The sequence below is a fragment of the Lissotriton vulgaris genome, chromosome 9 (assembly GCF_964263255.1).
Source record: "Lissotriton vulgaris chromosome 9, aLisVul1.2, whole genome shotgun sequence".
NCBI classification, from domain to species: Eukaryota; Metazoa; Chordata; class Amphibia; order Caudata; family Salamandridae; genus Lissotriton; species Lissotriton vulgaris.
The window spans coordinates 297,771,907-297,792,530 of NC_141697.1; positions in this window are offsets into that span (position 1 = coordinate 297,771,907).

Here is a 20,624-nt window from a genome sequence, read left to right on the forward strand (position 1 = left end):
TTCTCATGTGAGTGGCAAAATCAATGCGCAGGCCCACTACTAGCATTTGATTTACAGGCCTGGGAACACACAGTGCACTTTACTAGGTACTTGGGGATAACCAATCACAATCACAATTTACACAGGAAGCACTTGTACTTTAGCACTGATGAGCAGTGATAAAGTAACCAGAGTTATAAAACCAGCAAAAATGATATGCAGCACACAGTCAAAAACATGAGGTCAGAAGCAAAAAACAACTGGGGAAAAACACGCCAAAGATGCCAGGTCTAACAGAGAGGTTTCCAAGCCATTTGCGAGAGCCTGGCATGCAAACCACCTGGATCTGATGGCATTCAAACGATTTGCCGAAGTGCAGTATCGATTTTTAGGCTCTATAATTCACTGTTGTTTTTAATAAATTTGGTTTTATGCACCTTACAAAGTCCTGGTCCACCTCAGTTATTGTTACTCTATTCATGAGGGTTACTGTCCTACCTCTATTATCAACAATTCTGTCAAAATTATAGGCAGAGTGATAAACAATAGAATGCAGGAATGGGTCAATAACAATGAAATACTAAATCCTTGTCAAATTGATTTTAGGGAGTGATTAGATATAGTGGAACAGTGCTTAAATCTTGATATTATAGGCAAATACACTCTAGCTAAGAACTGCCCACTGTGCCTAGAATTCATGGACTACTTGTCCTTTTTTACATGGTTTATTGCACTAAGCTGTGCCCATAAGTGACTGAGTAAGCCCTACATTTGTGTTTGGTAACAACAGGTTAGACAACACAAACACCTTATCTTATCTTAAGGTTCTTTTTGGTTTCTCTAGGGCTGGGAAATGAATGTTTTAAATTGCCTCATCAAGCCTAGTCAGTGGCGGGTGCACTTTTGAACTCACCTCACCCAACTAGCAGGAGGTCAATTGTACCCCTTCTTGAAAACTACAAAACTCTATACAGTACAACTGGGATATATGGTGCTGGGGTTTGGGGTTAATAACTGCGCATCCATTCAGGCAGAAGAAAATTGCTTGTTTAGCCGGCTGCTTCTAGTACCACCTTCAACCTCTCATTACACGTGCCATGAAGAAATGGGCTAGCATATATAGAAGACGGCATTAAATTGGGCCCAATATCTTTGTGACTCACAATTTGGCCTAACCCTAAAGTACTATTAAACCATATCATCATACAAAGCTGTCTTTCTTTCTTCTCAGCATACCATGGCTTGCATAGGTTGGTAAAAATCTTGCAGGTTTAGGACGATTCTTCCTATTTCACAATTTGACCTCAGTATGTGTCGCCAATAGACAAATGATTAAATTCCAATTTTTGGAAAGCAATTGGCTAAGCAAGGAGGAAATGCAATTAGGGAAACCTACTGTAAAAACCTACGCCGATCTAAAAATAGGTCTTGGTCCGGAACCCTATCTGTTATAAGCACGCGGTCAATGGGAAAGGTCCTCATGATTCCATTTCAAAACAGGGATGGTTGGATATTAGCTTTGTTTCCTGCTGGGCAATCCCACTGGCCGGTCAATATGCACATGTCCGTGTGATGACATCTCTTAACAGTCCTTTCTGCACTTTATTATTATTTTGCAGTTTGTATGGTTTTTATACTGTAAAAGTTTTAATTCCTTTTTTTTAATCCAAACCTGCATAGTACAGAGCTTTTATATTATGAGCAGGCATGCTTCAGAGCAGTCTTTCTTGAAGTCTGCAGTTTATTGCAGAGAGACAGTGTGTGTTTCACTATGTTATGCTATTTAAATGCAAGGCTATTTTATGTGTGCGTACCATATATTTTATCTCTATTTGTGTTTTTTTTTTACATTTTATGGGTTTTTGACACTAAAAATAAAGTTTGATTAGAATGATCAATTGATTTACAATGCATGAATTTTAAAGTAGTTCATACAGTATGTGACCGTTGATAGGTAGAGAGTACGGCAGACTGTCCCAGAGGCAAGGGAATACTGTAGAAAGGTAGAGATAGTAGTGGGAAATCGAAGAGGTTGAGGGAATTTGAGAGGCAACCAGAAGGATGGTGTACAGTGTAGAGAGAACACAAATGTGGGAAATGTTTACACAAGAGTATAAAGATAGAAGTAAAGATCAGAAGGTTGAGCAATTGGTTGTATAGGCTTAGAAGAGCATACACCACTTGCAAATTCATGGCCAGATGTGTTATGGTTTTGTGCCACCTTGGTGCCACGCAAGGGGGTGCTATGGTGACACATAACCCTGCATGGCTCTTCATGGCTTGATAACGGCATGACCAGGTTCTCATGCCAGCTTCTCCTATGACAGGTTTTCTGTCCAGCTCGTCCGCAATCTGATACCTCTTGCTGCTTTGTTGTTTGCTACCCTCTGTTTGTGCTTTTTCTGCCCAGTTCTTGCCCTCTGTTTGTGCCTTCTCTGATCGTTTCTTGCCCTCTGTTTCTGCCTTGTCTGCTCATTTCTTGCCCTCTGTGTCAGCCTTCTCTGCTAATTTTTTTGCTCTCTGTCTCTGCCTTCTCTGCTCGTTTCCTGCCCTCTTTTTGCCTTTTCCGTTAGTTTACTGCACTCTGTTTGCCTTTTATCTGCTTTTTTCTTGCACCTGTTTCCACCAGTTTCCTCCTCCCACCATTCAGCGACTCTCGCTCCCCCCAGGGCCTACATAATGAAGGCTCTAGATTGATCCCATTGAGCAAGTCCTTATGCCAGCTTCCCCTTCATCTGGTCACCTGTCCAGCTTGTCAGTTGTCCACTACCCTCTTGCTGCTTTGTCACTTGCTGCACTGTATTTTTCCCTTCTCTGCTCATTTTTTGCCCTCTGTTTCTACCTTCTCCGCTAATTTCTTGCCCTCTGTTACAATCTCTGAACCAACCAAATCAGCACGGAACTCACCAATATCCTCAACACCTCCATCACCACAGCAGCCTTTGGGAACAGATGAAAACATGCAGAGATCAGAACCCTCCAAAAGAAACCCTTGCCCGACCCCAGCAAACTCACAAATTATTGACGAATCACCTTGCTCCCTTACCCTGCCAAAGTATGCAAGAAGGCCATCAACCAACAGCTCACCGGATACCTTGAACAAAACTACCTACTTGATGCCTTCCAATCAGCATTCTGATCCAACCACAGCACAGAGACGGCAATGATTGCGGCCAAGAAAGACATCAGAACCCTCCTCACCCATGGAGAGACTGCAGCCCTGATCCTCCTTGACCTCTCTGCTGCGTTCAACACCCTATCACACCACACCCCCATCAACGTACTCTACATTATCGGCATACAGCAAAATGTCCTGAAGTTGATCGCCATCTTCGGCACAGGATACACACAGAGCATCTGGCTACCTCCTTTTACCTCTGAACCCAAGAACATCATATGCAGCATACCTCAAGGATCATCCCTCAGCCCCTCTTTGTTCAACATCTATATGACCCCCCTCGCGGACATTGTCAGATCCCATGGCCTCAACATAATTTCCGATGCAGGTGACACTCAGCTTATCCTTTTGCTCATCAAACATCACCGTCATCACCAGAACAAACCTCTGCGACACAATGCCCAATGTATCCAACTGGATGAAAGCCAGTTTCCCTAAACTCAACTCCAACAAGACAGAAGTACTGATCTTTGGGAAAAACACATCCATATGGGACCACAGCTGGTGGCCAGCAGAACTCGGCCATAAACCCGATCCAAAAGACAATGCACGCAACCTAGACATCATCCTCGACAACTAACTAACCATGAAATGACAAGTCGGCGCAGTCATCTCCTCCTGCTCCCACACCCCCCACACCCTCCGCAGAATGTTCAGATGGAACCCATTCAACACCAGAAAGACCATTACCCAGGCCCTCATCACCAGCCTCCTTGACAACAGCAACACACTCTACTTTGGCATCTCAACCAACCTCTTCAGTAGACTCCAGACCATACAGAACACTGCAGCCAGACTCATCTTGGACCTCCCCAATTGGACCCACAAAGCCCCACTTCAGGAACCTCCACTGGCTCCCCATCCAGAAGAGATGCCAATTCAAGATCCTCATGCACTCTTTCAATGCCCTACACAATCAAGTACCAGCCTACATCAACCACCTGCTTAACGTCCATCAATCGGCAAGACACCTGCCCTCCTCCTCACTGACCCTTCCACACACACCCCACATCCATCACAGTTGCTGTGGTGGCTGCTCTTTCTCCTACATTACTGCCAAGACTGGAACAACCTGCCCCTCACCTTCGAATAGCACCCTCTGTGGTGGACTTCAGAAAGAAACTCATGACCTATCTTTTCAACAGAGACCTTGCACCCCAGCGCCAAAATATACTCCAATGGGTGACTGTACGGCGCATTACAAATGCTGATTAATGAATTGAAATCTAGAGTGATGCAAGGCAGGGGCAGATCATCTGCTAAGGCGGGGGAGCACCGCCTCACTACTCACGAAGAAGAAAAATAAATAAAAAATAATAGCTCTGGGCTGGGGTCACAGGGGGAGAAGTGGTTTGCATGCTCCAAGTGTGCATGACTGCTTGGCAGGCCATCCTGGGCCGGCCTAACAGTAATGCACACTTTGCATCATCCCCACCAGGCTGCAATGCACAGCCTGGTGATATACATGCACCCTGTTCCTGTCTGAGTGCCAACCCACAGCGCTCAGACCAATCACAACGCTGCAATGCAGCACTGGGATTGGCGATGGAGAGCATGGGTGCTTTGTTGTTCAGACCAAAGAAGAGCAGCAACGCAGCGGAGAAACAGAGGACATTTTAAAGGTAAGTGTGTTTAAAAAAATGTGTTTGTTTTTTCAACCCCCCCTCTGCCCTCACCCTGCCACACCCATTCCCTGCTTGCCGCCACTGGCACAAGGCAGTGCAGATCACTGCTTTGCATTTCTGTGCCCCAGGGAGGTGCTTCATGGATTTTGGCACATTGCTAGAATTACCATTAGAGATAGACCTGGGAATGCGTCAAAATGCTACCCAGGTAAGACTTAACAAGGAGAAATATCTTTGTTTATCTTCATGCTTAATTCTAGGTGTGCTGCATTCTGAAGCACATGTGGAAAGAGGAAAATGTTTCTCAGGATTTGTTTTAAAAACAATCCTTAAACAACATAGGCACCCTTGCACCATGACCCAAGAGTGTCTGTATTGCGACTTACATGTATTGCGACTTATATAGCGCACGTATCACCCGAAGGCATCAAGGCGCTTGCCTTGGAAACCCGTCTTGGCATTTCTCTGTGAGATAACCCCTACTGGGCATCCCCAAGGTGAAAGCCAGGCATCCCGCAGCGGGTGGGCCGCCGTAGTGGAGATTAAGCAAGCTATTGCCCAGAGTTGCAGCGTGGGACCCCATGATTAGAGTAGGCACCGAGGAGAGAATTATCAAGTCTGTGGACATTTTTGGGCTCAGGACCCTGCCGCGTCGGGAATTGAACCCTGGTCCCGGGCCAGACCTCTGCATCAGGGTCTGCCGCTCTAATCAGTGAGCCACACTCCTCCTGTTCCTCCTCTGTGTTCGCGCTAGGCAGCCAAAAGTGTGCAAGCAATAGGAAAGGACAAAAACGCACCATATAATAGTACATACGGGCATTCCTATCCTTTCTTTTTCTCAAAGTAGAGCAAGGTGGCTTGATGTGTAGTGAGTTGTGAAAGAATGATACATTTTGCCTTCGGTTTCTTAAGAGTGCATTTTCTTAAGAATAACAAGGAGGCTTATAGAGCCAAAGTCACAGTATACAAATAAAAATACTATTCACATTCTGTGCTTGATGCTAATGTTTTATGAGTGCCTGAAATCCATAACATCACTGATTGCATGTTATCCAATTGAAAGCATGGCCAAATACATGTAAAATTTTAATGTAAAACACGCAGAAAACATTTGAAGAAATGAAAAATGAAAGCAGGTAAAGTACCTATGGTGCAGAGCAAAGGTTTGGTTTATTAAAAAAGACAAGAAAAAATGGAAGCAAACTGTGTAATTATGATACACCACAGAACATGAAGAAGCACACAGACTTTTACAATTCAAAAGTGTGTAGCTAGAATTTGGAGACTGTATACATATTTAAGGAAAACTCTGAAGTCCAAGTAGTAGAGAAGATCGCTGTAATTTGGGCTGGTATTATTCAACCATCACTACACCCAGGGATTGTTGATACCTGGGGAATTGGTAAATTCAGGGACGGGGGATACCATGAAAATGGGACTAATGAACCCATTTAGTTTCGCGTCTTGCATCGCAAAATGCGATGCAGGGCGCGCTACGAAGTTCATTTTATTAATTTAATTGTTTACTTACCTGCAATCATCCATATTCGGGTGTTTACCACCACCCCCCTGCCCCTCCCCCGCCCTACCTGTCTGCCCCACGGAACTCCCTCCACAGGCTGGGTTAAAGGCTGCACGCAGGTCCAGGAGAATCAGGGCTTGAGTGTAGTCCTCTTCCGTCTTCCCTTTTAGATCGTCCACTGACTGATAGTATGACAGATTCGGTGGAGTGGGATAGGCGAAAACCTGCCTGATGGGAGACTAAAAAAAGAGTTCCCTCTATAAATGAGCTAAATAATTTGGCTACATGTGTCTCCAGTAATTTAGCTGGAAAGGGAAGAAGGGGTATAGGCCTGTAGTTGTATAGGTACTGCACTTGCTTTCTTTCGATGACCGTCCATGCATATTAACTCCTTACTCATAGCTTTTCTGAGAAATGTATTTACCTTGGACCTGCAAAACTGGCACTGCGTTGCGTGACTCCAGACCTTTGGAGCCACTCAAAGCCATGCAAAGTGGCTCTGCTTGACTACAAAAATCTGACTTAAGGTTTACATCACTCTTGGATCACCTTGCATTGTGCAAGAGTGACGCAAACAGGGTCATTAATAAGGACCTAAATCTATTCAATAACGTTTTAATAAATGTGCAATTATATTGGGTACATAAATTGATTTAGGTGTATACTGCGTGTGGTTCACATATACCCTCACATTTTGACATCACTTCTATCATTCTCACTGATGGCTCACAACTCTAATTCCCACAACCCTCATGTAACCCTCTTTGGTTCGAATCCCGAGCTTTCCGGATTAAGAATTTTTTTCAATATGATTTTCACAATCGTCAGAGAGTGTAGGTCACTATTACTATAATTTTTTCAAAAACACTTTTTCGTTACACACAGTTCTGGCCAGAACACTACATTAACGTGCACTTTGGTTTGCACGCGACCATTGACAACCGTTCGCCCGTATAGTCTTTTTTCCATGAGCCCACAGCGTCATGAGCCACATGACCGGAACTCAGTTTAAAAACAGACACACACAGCTAGTAGACGTACCAGCTCGCACCGACGAGAGGACCCGCGTGAATCGGCATTCACACGCTACAGCAGGTTAGTTTCGGAGACGGCTGTCTTTGAGAAATCGCGAACGTTCGAATGGTCATAGATATGACAAATAGACGCTAGATCTCTGTTCTTTTATTGTATTTTTACAGGTTTCCCTACCTTTGGAAACTCCTGACATGTGAGTTCAAACAAACCGCTAGCACTTAACATTTTTTTAAAAAACACCCTGCATGCATCTCACGTTATCACGTTTCACCATGTACTCACCCATTATATTTCAGTTTCAAGCACGTTTTTACTGCTATACAATCACTTATGTATTATATACTAGTGAATTCATTTCTGATTAATGTCATTATTATTTTTGACAGTGTCATTTTCCCTGATGAAGGGCACATTTGCATGCCCGAAATGCATTGGACTGATTTAAATGACAATGTTTGACATGATTATGAAAATGCCAAAAATCATTGCATCACAAAAAAGAAAACATATTTGAATCACATTGAATGAATTAAACAATAAAATGATTGAACAATGAACTGAACTACAGTGTGGAAGTCTACTTATGATATGGAGACAACACTTTGAGTGCCTATGAAGGGATGGATCTAGAGTACCTTTAGACCCACAATTTTGTCAGTTTACCAATGCCGTTGGACCCTCGGCATTACTTTCTAGTGCACCAACAAAATTAAGGAATCAATAGAGAAAAAAGTGGAAAAACTAGCAGTGCATGCATCCCACCTAAATCAATTTATGTACTCACAGTGTCCTGCGGATGTGTAGCACGCAATCAATCAAACCAATACACCTTAACTTTCAAGATGAGCAATTACGAGGAGATCTCGAAAAGCACTGAAGCCAGAGCTTCAACCTTTGCATTTGAATCTAAAGATGCAGATCAAATCTACTCTTTAATCAGGGAGGAACTCACTCAGGAAACCACAGGACGGTCAAAAGAACAAAATATCAGACAATTATTATATTTATCGAAAAGGAGAACCAACCAACAGTTACATGCTAGCACTCTCATCAAGTACCATCGGAACTTACGCATACCACGTGGACTCCGAATTGCATTAAAACCGTCCCTATGCAAACACTCAAAAAAGTTTCAGGAGCGTTGGTACGAAATTCTTAACAAATGTTCCTTGGACTTAATTCTCTTAATCATTCAAGAATTATCCACCATCTTAGAGGAACTCACTGCAGAAATAGAGGAAACTACAACAGAACTATCTAAAATGATGTCAGATGAAGAATTAACAACTACCCTAAATGATATCAAGAGCCAAATAGATCGCCATCACAAGGAAATAAATGAGCGAAAAATTCGCAAATTCAAAAGAGATACTTTAGATTATCGTTTAGGAGAAGTATATACATGGGCAGAAGTATATGCAAAAAAACGTCAAAGTCGTCCATATAATTCCAACACTGAGACATCTTCATCAGATAGCGACACGAACCAAAGAGCACGCAAGTCACAACCTACACCTGCCACCCATGACAAAACATCTGCAGAAGAACCGACTACCAGCAAAGTCACTGAAACAAGTCCTTTTTTAGACCAAGGCCAAGCACAAGAAGGAGACCCAGGCGAGGGTCCGGCAAAGGACAAAGACAGGGATCCACCGAACACCAGAAGCATGACCGTGATTGCCAAAGAGAAGGAGAAGGAGAAGAAAACCAAAAAGAATCCTCCCCAAAACACCTAGTCATCAACATTAGTGACCATCAACTCAACCCATATGAATTGGATTTACTACAAAAAGGCACATCATTTATACTGACAACTACATCTGATAATCTGGAACTTGAAGTGAGTTTTTTTAAACTAATGAGAAAACTCAAACTGAGACATTTCTTTGATAATACATTACCGGAGAGACCACCTCAACAAAAAGATCAATTAGTAGGACTAAGACCCCACAGCACCTTCCAAGCTCCAACCAGTCACAAAACACTGGACTTATTCGAAAGTCTAGTAAAACAAGATTTGAAGAAAATCAAACACATAAAACCGAAAAACAAAAATATCACACAAAAAGATCTTGATACTCTACATAAATTGGCCAGAAATGAAAAAATCACATACACAAAAGCGGACAAAGGTGGCGCCATCGTCATCATGAATACAGAAATGTACAAACAAAAGGTCAAAGAACATATTTCAGATGAGAAAACATATTGCAAACTGGATAGAAATCCAACACTAGAATATGCAAAAACCCTAAAGCAAATCGTTCAAAGAGCATTACAACAGGGGATCATTGAAGAAAGAACAAAAAACTTTTTAATCACTAGTGATCCAAAAAGTCCTACATTGAGAATGCAACCGAAAATACATAAAAACATCTATGACCCCCCCATGCGACCGATTGTGTCCACTAGAGGAAGTTTGCACGAACCAGTTGGTCAACTCATAGACCGGTATGGTCAACCTATTGTACAGTCCATGCGCACGTATGTCAAAGACACTACTCAATTTTTACAAATTCTTGAACAAGTGCAATGGGATCCAACACAAAAAATGATTCTATGTACAGCAGATGTCTGCAGCCTATATACTAGTATCCCCCATGACATGGGTATCGAAGCAATGGAAGCGGCTTTTTTGAAGTCAGAATTAGATCATGATTTTCAAATCTTTTTGATGGAACTAATGTACTACACTTTATACCATAGTTATTTTAAAGTAGAGGAATCATGGTACCAACAATTGTCAGGCATGGCCATGGGCAATTCAGCAGCCCCAGTGTATGCGAACATTTTCATGGAATGGTATGAAAATCGACATATACTCTCCAATAATGAATGGACTAAAAACTTGAAACTACTGATCAGGTATATCGATGATTACTTTATCATATGGACAAACACCCAAGAGAAACTACTATTGGAACTAACGAAATTCAATGAGCAGGACCAAAGAATACAACTCACATGGAACATGTCTGATACATCTGTCAATTTTTTAGATGTAAAGGTAACCATAACACCTGAGGGATTTGTGACCGATTTGTACACCAAACCAACAGACCGAAACAACATGTTGCTACACTCTAGTTTTCACCAACCAAATCTGATTAACAATTTACCATTCTCACAGATGGCTAGAGTGAAACGAATTACTTCGAACAAAAACACACTGAATATCAGACTGGATGAAATGATTCAAAAATTCAAAAGGAGAGGTTATCCACAACCGCTACTAGACGAATCTAAAAACAGGATTGATCAAATGGAAAGAAAACAATTACTAACCAGCAAAACCAAACCTCAACAGACAAGAATGGTTGTAGTATCAAAATACTCCACGGTGAGTAAGAAATACAAACAAGCCATTATGAAACATTGGTCAATTCTGAACATGGAACCTGATTTTAACCAATCTTTCAGAGAACCTCCAATCTTTGCATACACTAGAGCCAAAAACTTAGGAGAAATTTTACAACAGAAAACTCCAGTCAACATTACATTCACTGGGACAAAACCCTGTTTAAATTGCGGGAACTGTAACAGCATAATACAAGGAAACACAATCAACCACCCCTCCAAAGGTTACCCAATAAAACTTAAAGTGAATGCGACCTGCGAATCAAACAATTTGATTTATGGAATCAGATGCCCCTGCGGCAAAATGTACGTGGGTAAAACTGAGAGACGCATTAAAGTGCGCCTAACGGAACACAGATCGAACATAAGACTAAAGAATACAAAATCAGCATTATCACAGCATTTCTCAGAAGCAAGTCACAACGTCTCACAGATTAAATTCATAATATTGGAAACAATTCAGAAAATCGAAGGGAGAAACAACAATAACTTTTTATTGATGAGAGAGAACTATTGGATACAAAAATTGTCTACCCAGAAACCAATGGGGTTAAATGACAGAATCGAATTTTCTTGTTACCTATGAAGAAACATATTAACTGCCTGTATATGACTGTATCCTGTGTATACTGCGTGTGGTTCACATATACCCTCACATTTTGACATCACTTCTATCATTCTCACTGATGGCTCACAACTCTAATTCCCACAACCCTCATGTAACCCTCTTTGGTTCGAATCCCGAGCTTTCCGGATTAAGAATTTTTTTCAATATGATTTTCACAATCGTCAGAGAGTGTAGGTCACTATTACTATAATTTTTTCAAAAACACTTTTTCGTTACACACAGTTCTGGCCAGAACACTACATTAACGTGCACTTTGGTTTGCACGCGACCATTGACAACCGTTCGCCCGTATAGTCTTTTTTCCATGAGCCCACAGCGTCATGAGCCACATGACCGGAACTCAGTTTAAAAACAGACACACACAGCTAGTAGACGTACCAGCTCGCACCGACGAGAGGACCCGCGTGAATCGGCATTCACACGCTACAGCAGGTTAGTTTCGGAGACGGCTGTCTTTGAGAAATCGCGAACGTTCGAATGGTCATAGATATGACAAATAGACGCTAGATCTCTGTTCTTTTATTGTATTTTTACAGGTTTCCCTACCTTTGGAAACTCCTGACATGTGAGTTCAAACAAACCGCTAGCACTTAACATTTTTTTAAAAAACACCCTGCATGCATCTCACGTTATCACGTTTCACCATGTACTCACCCATTATATTTCAGTTTCAAGCACGTTTTTACTGCTATACAATCACTTATGTATTATATACTAGTGAATTCATTTCTGATTAATGTCATTATTATTTTTGACAGTGTCATTTTCCCTGATGAAGGGCACATTTGCATGCCCGAAATGCATTGGACTGATTTAAATGACAATGTTTGACATGATTATGAAAATGCCAAAAATCATTGCATCACAAAAAAGAAAACATATTTGAATCACATTGAATGAATTAAACAATAAAATGATTGAACAATGAACTGAACTACAGTGTGGAAGTCTACTTATGATATGGAGACAACACTTTGAGTGCCTATGAAGGGATGGATCTAGAGTACCTTTAGACCCACAATTTTGTCAATTATATTGGGTGTCAGGTAATGCAGGAAATCTTGAGCTACATGTATAGCACAGACATATTCTATATCTGCGCACAGACAGCTGCAGCCTGTCCCTGGCCTGCTCTACATATCCTAAGGCACACATTGAAAAAGGGCGCATACAATCAGATTCAAAAGGTCAGCTTGAGAGAAGTTGTAGTTGTAGACATCATTTCATTACTTGACTGTGGTTTTGGACCAAATGTTGTATAACATGCTATGAATTAAGCTATGTTCTTTCTCTGTATGGCAGCTAGAGCCCATTAGGGTGCCTTGGAATGTGTGTCCCTAGTCTTTTTTGTCAAACTCCTGTTGGTGCCTTTTTAATAGGTGTTTTCCTCAGTCGCATTTGTAGGAAGCTGGCTCTGTATATATAATACCAAAGTAAGGTATAGTGTGCACAGAGTCCAGTGGATCCCCAGAGGTATACCAGAGGCTAAATTAGATAATTACTAAAAGCTCTCTTTGTGGTAGTGGGGTTGAGCAGTTAGACTTATCACAATGGTGTAATAGGCATTTATTATATTCACTCAACCAAGACTGATGGCACACACTCAGAGACAGAATAAAGACCAATTAGGCAAGAATAAAAAGGTATCATTATATTTTATGTCTAGAATAAAGTAGGAATTGTTACAGGCAAGTAGAATATACTTTCAAATGGAAAACTTTACAAGCGAATGCAATTGCAAATGGTATTAGTACCATTTCAGGTTTGCATGTGCCTTTAAAACAGTTTAGAATACATAGAAAACACTTTTGATTACTTTTAGATTTATTTTCAGTTACTTTCAGTTCTTGGGATAATATGTTGAAATATCACCCGCTGGGTCTTACAAGATGCAGGTAAGTACAACAGTTTTAGGTTTAAAACACAGGCACTTTTCTTTCATGCAAAAACAGTTCAACACAGAGCATTTTTGGAACAAAAATCATAACATTGGTTCCTATGTGAAAAAATAAGGCTATTGGGTTGCAGGTAAGTAAACGGACTGCAAGGATAGCTTTGTGGGTTAAAACCAAGGTTCCCAAAGGTTCATTTGGCTCTAAAATTGCACCACCAGCATCACTAGGGTGGCCAGGTGCAGAGGGCATGGGCCCAATTTAAGCCAATGGGGCTAGGGGAGCCTTCGGTCAGGGAATGCTCATAAGCCGGCCACTCTGTTGTGGGAACAAAGCTCCTTGGATTAAGATCAGCACTGCAGGGGCTAACAATTAGCACAGGAGCTGCACCACCAGTGGCACAGAGCAAGCCAGATGCAGAGTGCCAAGAAGGCGTCAGCAGCCCTGTGACTTTCAATGAAGATCTCTGGTTTGAAGAAAAGTCTGCAGGCTCAGGAGGGAGGTTTCCTGAAGGCAACAACCAGCTACAGAGGTAAGTTGGGTTCTTGGGGGATGCCTGGACTCCATTGGTTGGGGTACCCAAGGCCGGGGGGCATTGGTGCAGGGTTGTCTTTAGGCGTCAGGGGGGGCCTTCAGGTTGAGGCTGCAGGCTTCCACCTGGAGCTCGAGGTAAGTCGGGAACCATATCCCAGGTCAGGATTTCTGGTCAGACCTCCTCGAGGTGTTGGGCCACTCGAACCTGGGTAGTGGGCATTGGGTGCAGAGTGGTGCAGAACCACAGAGCAGCCTGGATATGGTTCTGTGTTGGAGTCTTTTGGTTGAACAAGTCGGGTGCTCTTGGGAAACAGTTTGTAGATGAAGGCAGGGTAGGTCCTCTGGGTTCTGGATGGCTGCTGGACATGCCAGAGTTTTGCTGTGAGCATGTCTGAGTCAGGACAGGCCTGTAGGGCTGGGGCCAAAGCTGTTGGTGTTCTCTTCTTCCTGGGTCATCACAGCTCTTCGGTCCTTCTTATTCTTTCTTCCTTGAATCTTCAGTGGCAAGGTTCAGGGTCACCCCTAAATACTACATTTAGGGGTGTTATAGGGGTATCCAGATCAGGACCAATAGATCCCTTCCTTGGGGTGAGTACACCCCCTATTATGCCACCCTCCAGTGGGAGAGGGGCATGGGCCTCTCTCTAATAGCCTGTGTCCCCTCATCTTCACGATGGAGGGACCTTACACATGGGCTTCACCTCGCCTCCCCCACCTGAGTGGTGGGGTTGGCAAAGGTGGGCACACCTCTCTTCCTCACTTGGTTTTCCCAACGATTCTCCCGCCTGAAGTGGAGGTCAGAACTGGTGGGAGACAGTTGCTGGGGGCAGCAAAAGGCAGGGACAGCTCACAAAGGTGGCAGGCCTTTGAACCTTCCCCTTCATGGACCCCGCCCATACTGGGGGAGGAGGTATGACACCTCTGCCCAGGATAGGCTTTATTTCTGGACCCAGAGAGCAGAAGCCCTCTACTCAGGGGAGGCAAATGCAGGTAGCCATTCAGGAACCACACAAGTACTTGTCATTTTTCAGGGGACATCTCTTAGGTGCCCTCTGAGTGCATTTAATGTGCTGAGAGGTTTTCTATCAATCTTCCAGGTTTCAGTAAAGCCACTATGGAACTGTGGAGTTCTCAATGCCCAACTTCCTGACCAAATACACGTTATGGCTTTACTGCACTTACTATGTCTACTGTACCCTCACCTGCGGACTTGTGCACCCTGCTAGATGGGTGACTTACCTAGGCCATAGGGAGTGGGTTGCAGGCATGGCACACAGGGATGAGAGCCATGTCAACTCTTCACTTTTCTCTGCACCAAATGACACAGCCTGCAATGGCAGTGTGTGGATGTTAAGGTGCGGGGTCCCAAAGGGTGGCAGAATAGGTGCTGCAGCTCTTACAGACCTTCCTTGGTTTCACTGCCCTTGATATCCATGGGACCTTTTACAAGGGGCTTATCTGTGGCCAGAGAGATGCCAATTCTGGGTACAAAGATAGAGCTTTGGGAGCAAACACAGGCACTGGGAAGTGTCAGACAAAAAGTGGGGCTAACGATTCAAAAAGAGGCACATTCATACAACATGGACATGTGATTGTCAGTCATAGTGAGAATATAACAATTAAAGGTAATAGTGCAAAACCTGTTTGTAGGAAAGGGCCTCTTTTGACATGGTTACCTCCCACGTTTTGCTTGGTATCTTGTGCAACTTTGACTGAAAGGGTACTGTGTTCCGGCCAACCAGGTCCCCAGTACCAGTGTTCTTTCTATAAACCGTACTTTTGCTCCACAGTTGGCACACCTTTAGGATTAATGCAAGCCCCTAGTAAATGATACCCATGGTACCTAGGGAACTGGACCTAAAGAAGATTCCCAAGGGCTGTAGCATGAATTATGCCACCCTAAAGAACCGCTCACCAAGCTCATGAAAACTGCCATTACTGCCTGGGTATCTTGGTGCAGAGAAAACTGAACAGATGATATGACACATATCCCTGTGTACCATGCCTACGCAGCACTGCATGTTTTATAGATAAGTCACCACTATGGCAGACCTAGCAAGCCTAAGATAGGGTGCACTATACCCATGTGTGGGCCTATCTGCATAAGTGAATGTGCCTCTTGTCATCTAAGCTCTCCCTTAGAGCCCACCAGTGTGCAGGGAAGGCATTTTGAGTACATAGGCTGGTTACTCATCATTCTGAGTTTCCCAGCTACATGATAGCTTCACTGTACCTCAAGGTGTTTGGTACCAAACGCCTCATCTTAATAAACCCACACTGATTCCAGTGCTGGGTTTATTAATAATTGCACCCAGAAAGCACCTTAGAGGTGCCCTCTGAAAACGTAATGACTACTAGTGTGAGGAATGACTGTTAACCACCATCAAGCCATCATAGACAGGATTCTGGCTTGCTGGGGTGAGAGCCTATGTCTCAGAGGCCAGAAACAAAGCCTACTCTGGGCAGAGGTGCTCATACCTCCTCCACGGAGGATGTGCATTCCAGGGCAGGAAGCTTCAAAGGCCCTGCCACCTTTGTTATGTGACCCAGGCCTCTCCAGATAGTGGAGATGTCCACATTCCTGTCCTGACCCCACTTTTTGGTGGCAATACAAGCGGAAAAATCTGTAAAATTAGAAGATTTGTCAACATTTAGCAAGCACCACCTCTAGGGGGGGCAAGCTGATGTGGATCCCACTCTTCAGATTCCATTCAGATTCAGAATTAGTATTCTAGGGTGAGGGTTATGCTCACTTCCCACAGGGTCATAGAGAGGGTGTAGACACCCTAAAGGTAGGTAGCACATTGGCTACTACCTGTCACTCCACAGCACACCCCTAAATTGAGTACCTAGGTGGCACTCCTGAACCCTAAATTTCAGACTCAATGGATCAACAGAAGAAAGATGAAGAAGAGTCAGTGCCTTGCGAGAACTGTAGCAGAATTTTCAACTTTGGCATGAAGCCCTGAAAGTTCTCAGCCCTCTATTTTTGGTTTAGTACACTATACAGAAAGCTAGCTTCCTATACAACAGTATACTTTGATAAATACCTAAAGGCACACATTATGGGTTAGATGTGCAAAAGTAAAATTCTGTGCAAACTGTCTGGATATACAAATTACAAAGTCCAGGTCTGGCTTCCAGACATAACTAGATGGCTTGCCATCCTCATGTTTTTAATCACTTCAGTTCAGTGGATGATCCATTAAAATCCACCACACTTGGAGGTCAAAGGTCACCCACTGTACGGGAACGGAAAATTGTACGAGTGAAAGCAATAGAACGATTTTCTTTTCCAAACTCAAAGTTGGAAGGTGAGGGAACAGCTTCCCTTGTATCCAAGGTGAAGTCACAGCAAAACGAAAACCTGACTAGACCTTGCTAACAGTGTGGTCTGCTTTTACTTTGATTGGTGATGGGGGCATAGTTTTATCCATATGCACCGATTACATGGGAGAGGCATGGTTAGAAATTTGGGCAATGGCCCATTTACAGCGCATTCCCTCTCTAGCAGATCCCTGCTTATGGATTTGACTGTGGTGGCGATCTTCAAGCAGAAGGTCAATCCACTAAACCAGGGATACTTTCCTTCATTGGAGCAGCCCCTGTGCTTCCTCCACCCTCAGACAACACTGTTTTCTTCCCCCTGGGGGCAAATAGTGGGGGCAGGATTCACTAAGATTTCCATAATGCAGAACAGCAAAGGAACTTGCTGCACTGCATTGTGTGGAAGGGAGAGAGCAGAACTGCACCATATTTACAATTATTCCTCTTATACAGACGCATAATTGAGAGCTTAGGTGACCCTGGATGGGCTACCACTTAAAGGATGGAAGGGCGGAGGTGGGCCCAGCTGTACTTACACTTGAATAGGCTGTGTCTATATCAGAAAAGGCAAGATTCCTGGGGACTTCAAAAAGAAAGCTCTAGAAGCTTCTCCCCACTCCAAAGGTACAACTGGGTATAAATACTGGCTGATTGTCTGACCTCCTGACTTGACTCCTGACTTGAGCCTCAGGGACAGAAGAATCCAACATTCTTGCTCCTGCATCTGGACTCTGCCATCTGTGAATCTGCGCTGACAAGTGGTGACAGCCCAGTCCTGGGCTGTAGGAAGTGGGCCTAAGGTGCTCTGCCAGCCTCCATCAAGCAGAACTAATGCATCTCCCTTGCTGTGCAACATCAACCAGAAACAAAGCATTTTGCTACTGTGTGGATCGGAACCACAGTAAAGATCCACATCGCATCACAGCCCGTTATCTCATCAAGACCACCATTGTGCGATGCTTAGTTGCCCCATGGTCCACAAATCTATTGTCAATGAAGTCGCAGGACTCCGCATTGCATTCTCATAGCTCCTGATGCATAGCCTGACTATGTGACGCATCCTCAATTCTTGACTTCGCATTACAAGCCCTCGTCAATGGGATCTTCGATGACAACGCAACAGGACATCGCACCTCAGCCTCTCCGCGTCTCAGAACCGACGCATCACTTCAGCTGTTCTCGCAACACTCCGCAAACCAGGATTTAGGGTACTCTGTTCAATGGGCCTAACTGGGTCCCTGTAGCTATCCCTTGCTCCAGCGTGGTTGGCCTGCATATGTAGCTTTATCACAGTATGGCACAACCAGATATCCACAGTTTCCACTTTATGCATATTAGTGCTATTTTCACTAAAAACATTAGCATTGAATATCTCCGGTTCTACTAATTGAATGTATGCTGTTTTGTTCTTGTTTTATTTATTAAATATTACTTTATTGTACTAAACTGGTGTGGGATCCTTTTGTGATGTGTTTTCACTGTGTTACTGTTTGAAGTGTTGCACAAATACTTTACAAATTGCCTCTTAGTTAAGCCTGACTGCTCTGTGCCAAACTACCTGAGGGCTGAGCACAGGTAAATATAGGGTTTGCTTGTGACTTCACCCTGAGAAGAATTGTGATTGCTCCTTGAGAAGAGTTGTAACCCCCACAACCAGTAACCCACTTTCTTAGTGGAGAAATAAAGATATTTATTTTTGCTACACCAGCTTCAGCTAGGCGCATCATTTTGGTGCAAACTCATTATTACAAGTCTCTGCCAATATGAGTTTGCTTCAAAATGCACAGGTGAAGGCATGGGAAGGCCCATGCTCCACCACAAACTCCCTTGTTTTAAAAAATGTCTTGGTGTGACAGGTTTTCCAGGATGGTTGCCAGTCGGGTGAAAATACCGCAGTAAGTCCAATTACCAAAACAGGACATTTTTTGACAACAAATGCAGATGTCTCCATGTTGCGTTTTGGGGTATTTTGAGTTGCATGCTTTTTTCTCAGCCACAAAAGTGGGGTGCCATTTGTTTCAGAAGAAGTGAGGGGAACACGAATTGTATAAAATGTGCTGTAATGAATGGAGTTTCTCTCCATTATTGGCTTCTAAATGTAAGCAAGTATGCAAGATGGATCCCAATTTGCAAATTGTGCTCTGAATCACGTGACACTATGGGGAAACCCAAATTCATAGATGTACAAATACCCTCTGTTCCTAAACTTAGTCCCCTGTTCACATTTCAAAAATACGCAGGTTTCCTTCATACCCATTTTCCATGCAATAGATATTACCATGTGAATTGATGCATGGTTGGTATACAATGAGGAGTCATCACAAGCTACAGCTCGTTTGTTTATGTGTTTTTGAAAGACCCATTAAACACGATATATCCCTGTGACCAGAAGGATCTGATGGATGTAATGGTATGTTACTTCTGTAAATCAGCCACTAGGGCAAAATATTACCTATGGAAAAGTCATCAATTGCTACATATTTTCATTATATTTTTTTATTTCAACGATTTGCATCTTTTGGGAAACCATATGTAATATACACAAATTGCCACTTGTCAATTCAGAATGTTGTCTATGTTTTAAAATTGTACAGCTTTCCAGGTTCACCCAGTGGTTTCACAACTGTTTCCACCACTAATTGCAAGTAGATGGAAATAGCAAAAAATAGGAAAAAATTGAATACATGTTAGGAAAATACAAAAAGAATAGTAAAAAGAAATATTTTCTTTTACAACTGTTTTTTCCCTGAAGGCTGGAAACATGGTGATCTTAGCACAGCAAAAGTCTTGTTGATGCCATTTTTTGAAGAAAAAAAAAGACTTTTTCTGGTAAAACACTTCCAACATAAAAAAAAACATTATGTTGTGTTTATAGCTTTGTTTTCACTCCCCCAGGGATTTTCACAAGGCCTGGGTACCTTTAGTATTCGCAGGATTTAAGAAAAAAGGACACATATTCATCCTGGATACCTTTGATGGAAAAAGGTTATAAAGGTCAATGCATAAAGGTCTATGCTCCAAACATCAAAAAAGTGCTCAGCACTGGAAATGGAAAATCACAGCAACTAAGAGATTTAAAAAACGAAATCAAAGGCATACATATATACAAATTTTTTGTCAGCCCTCTTTGGTCACATTTTTCTTCTGCCTGCCACAACACAGTATGAAGCATTGGGCCAGCTCATTTTGCCGAAAGCCTGGTTTGTTCTGAGAGTTATTTTGGCCAATAATATGCACACAGTCACCTTAAAAGGAGGCTGATGTACCTTGGTTACTGTACTGCTCTTTATACTTCCAATCAAATCCAGAATTCTTTATTCAGCATTTTACATTAAATTAACGCCATAAAAGTACAGATTAAAAATGACAATAATTTGCAGTTTAAAAAGAATACAGAAACTGTCACTCTTGCAGTTCATTGGGCCCGCCCCCCCCACATGTTGGTCATGATTATGGGGTTATTTTACTCAACGAGTCCCTCTAGTGTCTCTTAATTTTACTGCTAACCTTAACACCATCGCTGCGTGCAAGATTCCCCTCCTGTGCT